A 12,450-nucleotide genomic window follows, 5' to 3' on the forward strand; every position below is an offset into this window, starting at 1 on the left:
TAATGGCTAAGAAATGTACTCCCCACTCTGACCTCTAATTTTCTTTGTTCTTTTCCAGTCTTCTGTAATGTATCCTCCTCCTTATATTTGTCTATCATTCTATCAATTCTTTTGTGTTCTTGATTTTAGTTTGATAGCATATTTGCGTCACAGTGGTTACAAGTGGTTGAGACCTCAGGGAAGAAGGCAGGCCAGCAGCCCTCTGGCCCCGTTCCCCAGATCCCTGCTTCACTGTCACCGGACTGCCACCCATTCTTGCCAGCACCTCTGGTCACAGAGCTGGTAAGTATGTGTGCAGTCATACATGCATGCGTAGCTGTTTCTGAATCACAGACTCCTCATAAGTCCTTTTGCATGATATCTATGACCACCAAAATCTCACCACAGTTTCCCTAAGGCAGCGTTTATTCATCTCAAAAAAAAAAAAAAAAAGGCATAGAGACTATTCTGGGACTTTTACTACATGGACAAATTAGGGAAGCAGTAAAAGCATTTTATTTGAAATAACAATCAAAAGCCAACTTGGAGCACAGCAAGACGGGATTAGACCACCACATAACTAGCTTTACTGGAATTGATTCCAAGAATGTAAGAATTTACTGAGAGGCAGTATATTTTCTGGAACTATAATCAAAGGTGGATGGGTAGGATAGGCAAGTAAAGAGAGTCATGGGGAACTTGAACTTTCATCATCTTGGTTACAGTGTTTTTTAAGTATTAACTGTGCTTGGCAAACAAAAAGCAGTTAAAAGTCCAATAACCAAGTGTAAACTTCACACATTTAAATCTCTTGCAATAGTTCTAGACAATAGTTGGCAATCAGCTTTGTAAATGGGTTTTAAACAAGCACTCCTAATGATGAAACAATATAGTGGAACAAATTGCGGTAAGAAAAGCATGTTGTTGATGTCAAAGAAGTCAGCCTATTACGGTAATGCTAACAACATATTTTTTGTCCACACTGACTGTGGTCCTGGTCACAGGCTAATTTCTGATGCCTACCTTTAAGATTATTATCCAGAGTGCATGGAGAAATGTGGAAACCTTAGGTATGTTTAAAAATAAGTTAATTTTTTTAAAACAAAAACTCAGAAATGTAGAATATAACCTGATATATTGACATATATTAACAAGGAACAAAACAGATGATCATCATTTTCATCATTTTAATGACATGTTATTAGCCCAAACATTATTCTCCTTTTGTGGCACTCTCCTTATTAGACATAGATCTTCTATTTTTTTTATTAATAGTTACATGCATGCATTTTATTTTATTATTTTTAAGTTTTTTTCTTTTTTTTTTTTAGAGTGAGAGAGAAGGTGTGAATTGGGGGGATGGGAAGGGCAGAGGAAGAGAGAATATTAAGCAGACTCCACACCCAGCATGGAGCCCAGCCCAATGTAAGGCTTGATCTCATGATACTGAGATTATGACCTGAGCTGAAATCAAGAGTCAGATAAGACTGACTGAGCCAGCCACCCAGGTGCCCCTAAATACATGCATTTTAATTTAAAATGATTATTATAGGGATCCCTGGGTGGCGCAGTGGTTTGGCGCTTGCCCTTGGCCCAGGGCGCGATCCTAGAGACCCGGGATCGAATCCCACATTGGGCTCCCGGTGCATGGAGCCTGCTTCTCCCTCTGCCTGTGTCTCTGCCTCTCTCTCTGTGTGTGACTATCATAAATAAATAAATAATAAAAAATAAAATGATTATTATATGATTCTGATTGACAGGTTTATTCAGAAAATAAAAACTTAAAGATTTGAAACAATTGGATTTTTTCAAGACTGAAATAGTATTTACTGAACACTGTATTTTTTCATAACACTATACTAGGTGGTACTGTGGAGCATGGTAAATGATACATTTTATATTCTTAGGAGTCTAGTACCCCATTTAGAAAGAAAAAAGCATATGCCAATTAAAATGAAAATAACTAAACAATTATTATCAGTCATATTCATAGTTTAGCTAGTAATAATTGGGGAAATTCAAATGAAGAAGAGTCTGTAGACAAGCCAGGTTGAGGATTACATTGAGAGGTCATATGATGGTGATATTAAGAGAGATATTAAGAGGTCTGGGGCCAGACAGATCTGGGCTCGGAGTCCCAGTCATTCCCTTACTTAGCATGTCTCAGCTCATTTTTTTTTTCATCTGTAAAATGGAGACAGTAACAATTCTTAATTTTATAATATTGCTGAAAGGATTAAGTGGGGGAACTTAATGTAGATTGCTGGCACATGGGAGCAATTTAAATAAACATTTCAGTAAAAGGGCTAGTGGAGGCTAGGGTTGCAAAAGTGTGACACATTGCAGGCAAAACAATAATAGGAACCTTTTGACTACAATACAGTTAAATATTGTATGAACTATAAGAGATGTCCTCTAAAAGAATTTCTGAGCTTATAAGAAGAAAGGAAAATATCTAAAGACAGAAAAGAACATGATAAAAAGAGAAGGAGATGAAAGGGAAGAAGGAAGAGAAACAAAAGGATAAGAAGGAGATGACTTATAAAGGAATGACTAGACTGACAAAAATATTGTCAATGGCACCAAGAGAAGCCAAAAGAAAAATATATAAAAACTTTAACATTTTGCTGGGAATCATATGTTAAACTGAAATTTTGGCCTACAGAGAATTATCATTCTAGAATTAAAATATAATTAAGGGGCTTCTGGGTGGCTCAGTTGGTTAAGTGTCCAACTCTTGATTTCAGCTCAGGTCATGATCTCAGGTTTGTGAGACTGAGCCCCATGTGGGTACCACACTGAGTGTGGAGCCTACTTAAGATTTTTTCCCTTTCCCTCTGCCTTTCCCTCCTCCCCACTCACTCTTTCTCTCTAAAAAAGTAAATATAATTAAGATTAGTTTTCAGATAACCCATAAATGAGAGAATTAGCCACTACTACAGAAGGATATACTTTAAGAAAAAAAAAATGTCTCAGAAGGAATAACAAAGGTCTCTGAAATGCCGAAATAAATGGCAAGCAAAGACACAATTTAATATGTATGTAAATCTAAAGCAACTGTACCTTTAGAATTAATACCATTGCTGCTATTATTACTTCTTATTGTCATTATTTTTATTAAAGAACCGAAACTTTTAGAAGTATAAACTGATAGGAACATTTCAATGGCAATTTTGATGATTTTCTGGAGGCAGACTATAGACTAACCTTAGAATAAGGAGTCTCTAGGGGCTGCAGTCTTAGTAAGTCTCCTATATTTTCATTGGTTTACCTTTAGTGACCCCATTATGTTTTCATGATAGAGACCCTAGAAAGATATCCTCTAAGGCTCTGGCAGGAAGAAAGGAAGAGTAATCTTTGTGACACAAGTCTAGGTAATTCTCCATTAAAAAAGTCTGTTCTCTAAGGAAAATATTTTGCCAGAGCTTTATCTCAGTTCAAGACTATTTCTGCCATTCCAGCCCCTTCTGGATTTCCTTTATTACGTAAGGAGGAGAAAAGTTATATCACTTGAGAAATACTTGTGAAATACATAACACAGAGATCCAGACCAACTAAACAGTGAAGATTTAATCATCACTTCCATTCTCCCACAACTGACCACCATGTCAACAGGGCTCTGGCATAATAACAGTGGGTAACAGCTAAAGGAACTGCAAGACACAGATGCCTTCAGAGGAGGAATACTTTAAGAAAGCTCAGAGTCAAGAGAGAAGACAAAAAGAAAGACAACAGAGGAAAGTGAAGCCTCTGGCACTATGATTGTGTTAAATACATCCCAACTCTTAGCCAGATTAATAAATTCTCACACGAAAGGTTTACTTACTGTACCTTCTGTTATTAATACAACATATTCAGTTTTCAAAAATGTGTAAGGCAGGCCAAAAAGAAAAAAAAAATTGGAGCCAGCACAGACAAAGCAAGCACCAGAACCATACTCAAATATGAGAAAGATATTAGAATTCTCATACTATTTAAATAGCTATAAATAATTGTTAAGTGTTCCAAAAGAAAAAAGTAGACATCATGCATGAACAAACAGATAATATAAGCAGATATGGAATCTCTCAGAAAGAATCAAGGGAAATAATAGAAATAAAAACAACGTAATGGAAATGAAGAATGCTCTTTGATCAGAAAACTGGATAATGCCAAGGAAAGAATCAGTGGGTTTAAAGATACGTCAGTAGAAACTTCTCAAGTTAGAGTTCAAAGATTTGTTTTCTCTTACTAATGATTTTTTGGAAGAAAAATAATAATAAAGATATTCATCCAACTATATTGATAATCACATTAAATGTAAATAGCTACATATGCGAGCAGAAAGGCAGAGATTATCAGAGTGAATAAAAAAATAAGACCCTACTATATTTTGTTCACAAGGAAACCAATTTTAAATGTAAAATTCAGATAGCTTAAAAATAAAGGTATGGAGAATAAGATAGCATGGTAACACTAATCCTAAGAAAGCTGGAGTAGCTATATTAATTTTAAGCAAAGCAGAATTCAGAACAACAAAAATTACCATGGATTAAATAATCCTAAAAGGAATAATTCTCCAAGAAGACCTAAAAAACCTCGATGTGAATGCATCTAACAACAGAGCATTAAATATGTGAGGCAAAAATTGACAGAGAACTGAGAACTGACAGAATTGGAAGGAGAAATAGATGATGGAAAAGTCTGCTATTAATTTTGGAGACTTCAACCTCCATCTTACACTAACTGATAAACCAAATAGGCATAAAATCAATAAGGATATAGTTGACCTGAATAGCTTGATATAATTGACATTTATAAACTATTCTGTTCAACAACAGCAAAGTATATATTCTTCTCAAGCTCATATGGAACATTCACCAAGAGATCACGTTCATAGCTATCAAATACAGCTCAGCTGTAACAAATTTAAAAGAAATCACACCAAGTATGTTCTCAGACCACAGGGATTATACTAGAAATCTATGATGGAAAGGGAGATGGAAAATATCCACAAATATTCATTAATTAAGCAACATTCATAAATACGTGGGTCAAATAAGAAGTGTTAAAAGAATTTATACATTTTTTTAACTAAATGAAAATAAAAATATCAATCAAAATTTGTGAATGCAGCCAAAACATTGCCAAGAGGGAAATTTACAACATTAATTACATCAATTAGAAAAGGAAAAAGATCTAAAATGAATAACCTAAACTTCCATCTGACAACAGAAGAGACAGAAGATGAATTTAAGTCTAAAGAAAGCAGAAGTAAAGAATAAAACTTGAAGCAGAAATCAATGAAATGAAAAAGAGAATGATCAACAAAATGAAAAGATGGCTCTTTAAAAGATCAATGAAATTGATAAACTTCTTCCCAGATTAAGAAAAAATAGAAGAGATACAAGTTACTAACATAAGAATGTTGGCCAGGGCATCTGGGTGGCTCAGTCAGTTAAACATCAACTCCTGATTTTGGCTCAGGTTATGATATCAGGGTCATAGAATGGAGCCATGTGGGGCTCTGTGCTGAGCGAGGAGCCTGCTATGATTTCCTCTCTCCTCCAGCCATCCCTCCCTATTTGCACTCTCTTTCTCTCTCTCAAAAAAAAAATATGTATATATAGAAGAAGAAAGAGGACATATCACTACTGATCTTATGACATTAAAAGGATAATATGGGAATAATATAAACAACTCTATGCTTACAGACTTTATAATCTAGATGAAATGGACCAATTCCTTGAGAGACACAATCTACCTAAAACTCATGCAAGGAGAAGCTGACAATCTGAATAGGCTTGTATTTATTAAAGAAATTTATTAAAGAAATTAATAACCTACCAAATCTTCCACTATATAAGCAGGTATAGTGACATCACAGGATAAAAGGTTAACATGTAATAGTTATTTTTGGTTTCCTAAGTACTAGTAATAAACAATTATAATTTTAAATTAGAAACATACCATTTACAACAGTACCCCTCAAAAAAAAAAAAAAAACAAAGAAAAGAAATACTTTGGTACAAGTTTAACAAAATTTGCACAGATCTGTAAGTGGAAAATTACAAAACTCTAAGGAAAACTATCAAAGATATAAATAAATGGAGAGATACACTGTATTTGTAGTTGGAATATCAATATCATCAAGATGTCAATTCTTACCAACTTCATCTATAAATTCAATGCAGTGTCCTGGTAGGTGAGGATGGACAATATGGAGCTGTAAGCATCCAGGGCAATGAAGAGGGAACTACTTCCTTGGTCCTTCCAGGCTCATGCCAAAATCTCAGCTATTTATGTGTGGCTACTTCATTGCAAAGGAGTGAGAAAATTAAATCCAAGAAAAGATCAGAATGATAAGACAAAGTAAAAGAAAAGTTGTTCTCAAGGCCTGACTTGGTGCATCTACACCTCACATTTCTAGGCTGCCTGGAATAGAGCCTCTCAGACATAGGAAGAGGCTTATCTCCCACCAGCTGCATGGCAGACAAATAACTCAAAAAAAAAAAAAAAAAAGTGCATCCCGATAAATGCTGGCCCCCAAGAAGACTAGAATTCTTTGACTTCCAAAGCTTAATCCCTTTTTTAGGGGAGGGGAGGAACAGAGTGCAAGGGGAGGAGCAGAGGGAGAGTAAAAGGGAGAATTATCAAGTGGACTCTGTGCTCTGTGCTAAGTGTGGAGCAGGTCACAGGGCTGGATCTCACAACCCTAAGATCATGACCTGAGCTGAAACCTAGAGTCAGCCACTTAACCAACTGAGCTATGCAGGCAACCCAGAGCCTTATTCTTTTTCCTTAGTTCCCTAGAAAAGCTGACATCTAGCACAGTGGTCCCACAAATGGTCTTAGACATGATGTGTCTGACAGCATCTTTCCTGAAGCTGAAGTATGATGTAAAAATAAACTTCAATGTTTTAGAGATTAAGAAAAAAATTTCAAGGCGACAGAGTGACACATGTAAAAAGAAAATATGAAGAGAGTTGGTATCAGACAAGTTTCAATGCATTTGCTAGGGCTGTTGTAACAAAGTACAACAAACTGAGTGGCTTAAATGGAAATGTATTGTTTCACAGTTCTTGAGACTACAAGTCCAAGAAGGTGTCGGCAGGGTTGGTTCCTTTTGAGGGCTGCAAGAACGACCTGCTGCACCCCTCTCTTCTAGCTTCTAATGGTTTGTGTGCACTAGTTAGCATTCCTTGTCTTCAACCCGTGTATCACACCCCACTTTATGCCTTCATGTTTATTTTGAACACATGTTTGTATTTAAGTTACCTTTTTCATAAGGACATAGGTCATATTGGATGAGGATCCATCTTAATTACCTCACTTTAACATGATTACCTCTGCAAAGACCCTACCTATATCCAAATAAGCCCCTCCTGAGGCACTGGAAATTAGAGCTGTCAACATATGAGTTTGAGAGTGGGAGGGATACAACTCAATCATAAAAAGGGCAATGTAATTTTAATATTAATAAGTATAGGAAGCTGGCTCCGTAATGTACTATACACATAAGAACATTCATTAGTGGTCCCAAGTGTGTTTTTAGTAATAATACATGTTTTTGGAAGTTAGAAAGAAGCAAGATCAATTTTTCATTTGCTCTGAGCTAATCGAATGCTGTGATAAATAGGTTAATAATGCCCAGGATATGAGAAATTAGAATAAATTTAGTGAGTACGTGGACACATTTATACAGTGCCCGGCTGAGCATATTCTAAAGAGTCTTGAATCAATGCTTAATTTAAAAACTGGTAAACCATGCATTGTCCCTAAAACTGAGAGTGATTGTCAATTTGGGCCTTCCTATGCTTCTCATGAAAACCCAGCAGTATCTACATGAAGAAAGGTAAAGAATATATTTTTATTTCTTTCCTTCTATGTCTCATAGCTCAGAGACCTGAGCTGTATCATCTAAAATATGAGGCAGTTGACCTTCTATTGCAAACATGCTACTCATTGATGTTGCCAGAGAAAATCTCTCCCCAACCCTATTCTATCTTCTAAATCCATGCAAGGGAAGTGGCACAATTTATCTTTGAAGATATGATCTCCTCGGTGTAGTAGATTGAGTGAAAAAGACAAAGGCACAGCTTTCAAGGAGCTTACTCCCCTTTGGAAAAGACAGTGACATCTCTATAGTAGATACTTATCCTTTGCACTTTTCCAGAATCATTACCTACCTTCTTGATTTTTGGTAATTTTCTATATTATGAGTTCTGGCTTCTAAACACAGAACTGAGGGATGGTGCTGGGTGGCTCAGTCTGATAAGAGTTGGATTCTTGATTTCGTCTCAGGTCATGATCTTGAGGTCATGGAATCAAGCCCTGAGGCTGGCTCCACATTCAGCTCAGAATTTGCTTATCCCTCTCTCTCCCCGTCTGCCTCTTTCCTGCTCTCTCTCTCAAATAAATAAATAAATCTTTAAAAATAAATAAATATAGAACAAAAAACTCATATATATCCAAATTTCCATAGCTGAGGTATATGGTCTAGTTCTCACCCATATTTTGCATCCAAACAAATGGGCAAATTGAAGAGGCAAATATGTGGGGAGAACCAGTCACCTGGCAGGTGGAAGCAGAACATGAATCCCAGGGTGGCAGTGTTGGGACTCCAGTTCAAAGTGTCAAGTGACTGAGTGATGGTGGCAATGTGTTATTGCCAGAGAAGTCCATACAGCATGGTTGAGAATTGTTACCAGTTTAATACAGTCTTGGGGCCTATACTTTAGCCCTCCTGGAAATGCTGAAATTTGTCATAATAGTTAATAATTTTCATGCCTTCTCAAATCAGTCAGAAAACAGGCTGCTATTTACACCTGAGAACCTCTGAACAATAATCAACTGTAAAATGCTAACTACTATGAAGAAAACAAGCAGGTTAGTAAGAAACAGCAGTGGTTCCCAAATATTTTTTGCTCACAACTCCCTCCAAGAAATTTTTTAACCTGGTATGGATCTCCAGCATGTTTTTAAGTGTCATCCAATTTCTTCACAGGAGCCTAAATACTAACAGAGAATATAATCTTTGTAATATGGCATATGTTGATATTTTAAAACAAAATAATTGTAGTACTCTTAAATGTGTCCATTGCAAATGTACATGTTTGGAAGTGCACCTCTTTTATTTTCTAAAGATTTTATTTATTTATTTGAAAGAGGGAGAGTGAGAGAGCACAAACAGGGGGAGCTGCAGAGGAAGAGGGAGAAGCAGGCTCCCCACTGAGCAGAGAGCTAGATGTGGGGCTCAATCCCAGAACCCTGGAATCATGACTTGAGCTAAAGGCAGATGCTTAACCACCAGGTGCCCCAGGAAATGCACCTCTTAATGAGATAAATAAGGTTTTATTTTTTTAACACTTCAATTAGTTTATATGTCAATGTTTAAATATAATGCATTGCTAGAGTCAGTTAATTTCATTGTTATTTTTCATTTTAATATTTGAAGCTTTGAGAAAACTACTTAACATACATAATTAGATGGTAATTGGAGAAAATGTATTAGAACAATTTTATTTCTTTGAATGTCTTATAAATTATATGTCAAAAATGACATCAGGAAGTCCTAATTTAATTCTCAAATGATGCACTGTTAAAATCATATTGATGATAAACCACTATGACATACATTTTTTTCAGTTTCAATAGATACCCAAAAGCCCTTTCCAAGAACTATCCAATAACTATTAATTACATTGATTAGTCATTTTCACATTTAATTCAATAGGCTCAGAAAACTTTGTAAAATCAAAATGTTATTATGTATTATACAGTTACCAATATGATATTTCTAATAAGAGGTTTTTATCTTATTATGTGCACAAAATCTATTTTTATTAAAATCTTAAAGCTATAGCATTAGCATATTCAACTTGTGGAAAATATTTGCCTTGTTATTTAAGTTAGGAAATCAAATCTTTTGCTGTGCAGAAGCTTTTTTGTCTTGATTAAGTCCCAATAGTTCATTTTTGCTTTTGTTCCCCTTGCCTTCATAGATGTATCTTGCAAGAAGTTGCTGTGGCCAAGTTCAAAACGGGTGTTGCCTGTGTTCTCCTCTAGGAGTTTGATGGATTCTTGTCTCACATTTAGATCTTTCATCCATTTTGAGTTTATCTTTGTGTATGGTGCAAGAGAATGGTCTAGTTTCATTCTTCTGAACGTGGCTGTCCAATTTTCCCAGCACCATTTATTGAGGAGACTGTCCTTTTTCCAGTGAATAGTCTTTCTTGCTTTGTCAATAAAACTAAACGACAACCTACAGAATGGGAGAAGATATTTGCAAATGACATATCAGATAAAGGGCTAGTATCCAAGGTCTATAAAGAACTTACTAAACTCAACAGCAAAGAAACAAAGAACCCAATCATGAAAAATCATGAAATGGGTAAAAGACATGAGCAGGAATTTCACAGAGGAAGACATAGACAAGGCCAACAAGCACATGAGGAAATGCTCCGCATCACTAGTCATCAGGGAAATACAAATCAAAACCACAATGAGATACCACCTCACACCAGTGAGAATGGGGAAAATTAACAAGACAGGAAACAACAAATGTTGGAGAGGATGTAGAGAAGGGGAACCCTCTTGCACTGTTGGTGGGAATGTGACCTGGTGCAGCCACTCTGGAAAACTGTGTGGAGGTTCCTCAAAGAGTTAAAAATAGAACTGCCCTATGACCCAGCAATTGCACCGCTGGGGATTTACCCCAAAGATACAGATGCAATGAAAGACCAAGACACCTGCACCCCAATGTTTCTAGCAGCAATGTCCACAATAGCCAAACTGTGGAAGGAGCCTCGGTGCCCATCGAAAGATGAATGGATAAAGAAGATGTGGTCTATATATACAATGGAATATTACTCAGCCATTAGGGACGACAAATACCCACCATTTGCTTCAATGTGGATTGAACTGGAGGGTATTATGCTGAGTGAAGTAAGTCAATTGGAGAAGGACAAACATTATATGGTCTCATTCATTTGGGGAATATAAAAAATAGTGAAAGGGATTATACGGGAAAGGAGAGAAAATGAGTGGGAAATATCAGAAAGGGAGACAGAACATGAGAGACTCCTAACTGGGAAACGAACAAGGGGTAGTGGAAAGGGAGGTGGGAAGGGGATTGGGGTGACTAGGTGACAGGTATTGAGGGGGCACTTGATAGGATGAGCACTGGGTGTTATACTATATGTTGGCAAATCGAACTCCAATAAAAAAAATATACCAAAAAAAAAAAAAAAGGAAATCAAATCTTCACTGTCATTTCAAATATACAAATTAGTCCTATTTTATTTTAGAAAAACACTTCATTTTTAATTTCAGACAAGTGTTAAGAAAGCATTTCATCGATGCCTGGGTGGCCTAGTGGTTGAGCATCTGCCTTTGGCTCAGGTCGTGATTTTGGGGCCTGGGATTGAGTTCCACATCAGGCTCCCAGCAAGAGCCCAATTCTCCCTTCGCCTATGTCTCTGCCTTTCTCTCTGTGTCTCTCATGAATGAATAAATAAATATCTGTAAAAAAAAAAAAAAAAAAAAGAAAGAAAGCATTTCAGTAAGTATCATAAAAGCTGCTAAGAAGTGAATCATAGTATACACTGTAATAGTTCAGTAATCTTAGTGAATATTAAAAAGATACAGAAATTATCTAATCAACCTTTACACATTATAAAAATAGATTATACAATATAAAATTATAGTATTTTCTGCTTATCAGTAACTAAGATTATTTACAGTAGAATATGATAAAATATATGATACAGCCTCAAATGTGTGTGAGTACAAAGTCAAAATCTAATGATTGGCTTTTAGGAAAAAGCAAACAAGAATTGATCATAAAAATAGGTAATAATGTTGATAATTTTCTTAAACATCATGATAAAATTTTTTCAATGTATTAATTCTAGTATATAGTAATGAAACAACCAATTATAACATGTACCATGTATTTTCTCTTTTTTGGTTAGTAGGAGGTAGAAAATATTAAATAATTTATGAGATATAATGAGCATTTACTAAAATTAGAACAATAGGTCAACATATGATTTACTTTATTGGCAAAGTTAAAAAATTATATATGAATTTTGTCCATATATTTTTACCAAATGTATATTAAAATTTTTGATAGTGTTAAAAATATAGTAGCAATTAATTATGAGGATTAGCATCAGAATTGACGCAGCTTTGACACTTTGAAAGTGTTTTTAAGAGAGGGTAAAGCATTTTAGAGATGAACATTAAAATTTCTGAACATAATTGCTTGAGTTTATGTATGCTTTTAATTTTTTTTTTTTTTTTTTTTTTTTGCATTCAGCATTTCTTTCTCATGCTTTCTTAGCTTTCCTCTCACAGTACCTCTCTCTTAAGAGTGATGCAGTCTTGGGGCGCTTGGTGACTCAGTTGGTTAAGCAGCAGACCCTTGATTTCAACTCTGGTCATGATCTCAGCATCCTGGAATCAAGTCCAGGATCAGGCTCTGTGCTC

Source organism: Canis lupus, chromosome 4 (assembly GCF_048164855.1).
Source record: "Canis lupus baileyi chromosome 4, mCanLup2.hap1, whole genome shotgun sequence".
Taxonomy (NCBI): domain Eukaryota; kingdom Metazoa; phylum Chordata; class Mammalia; order Carnivora; family Canidae; genus Canis; species Canis lupus.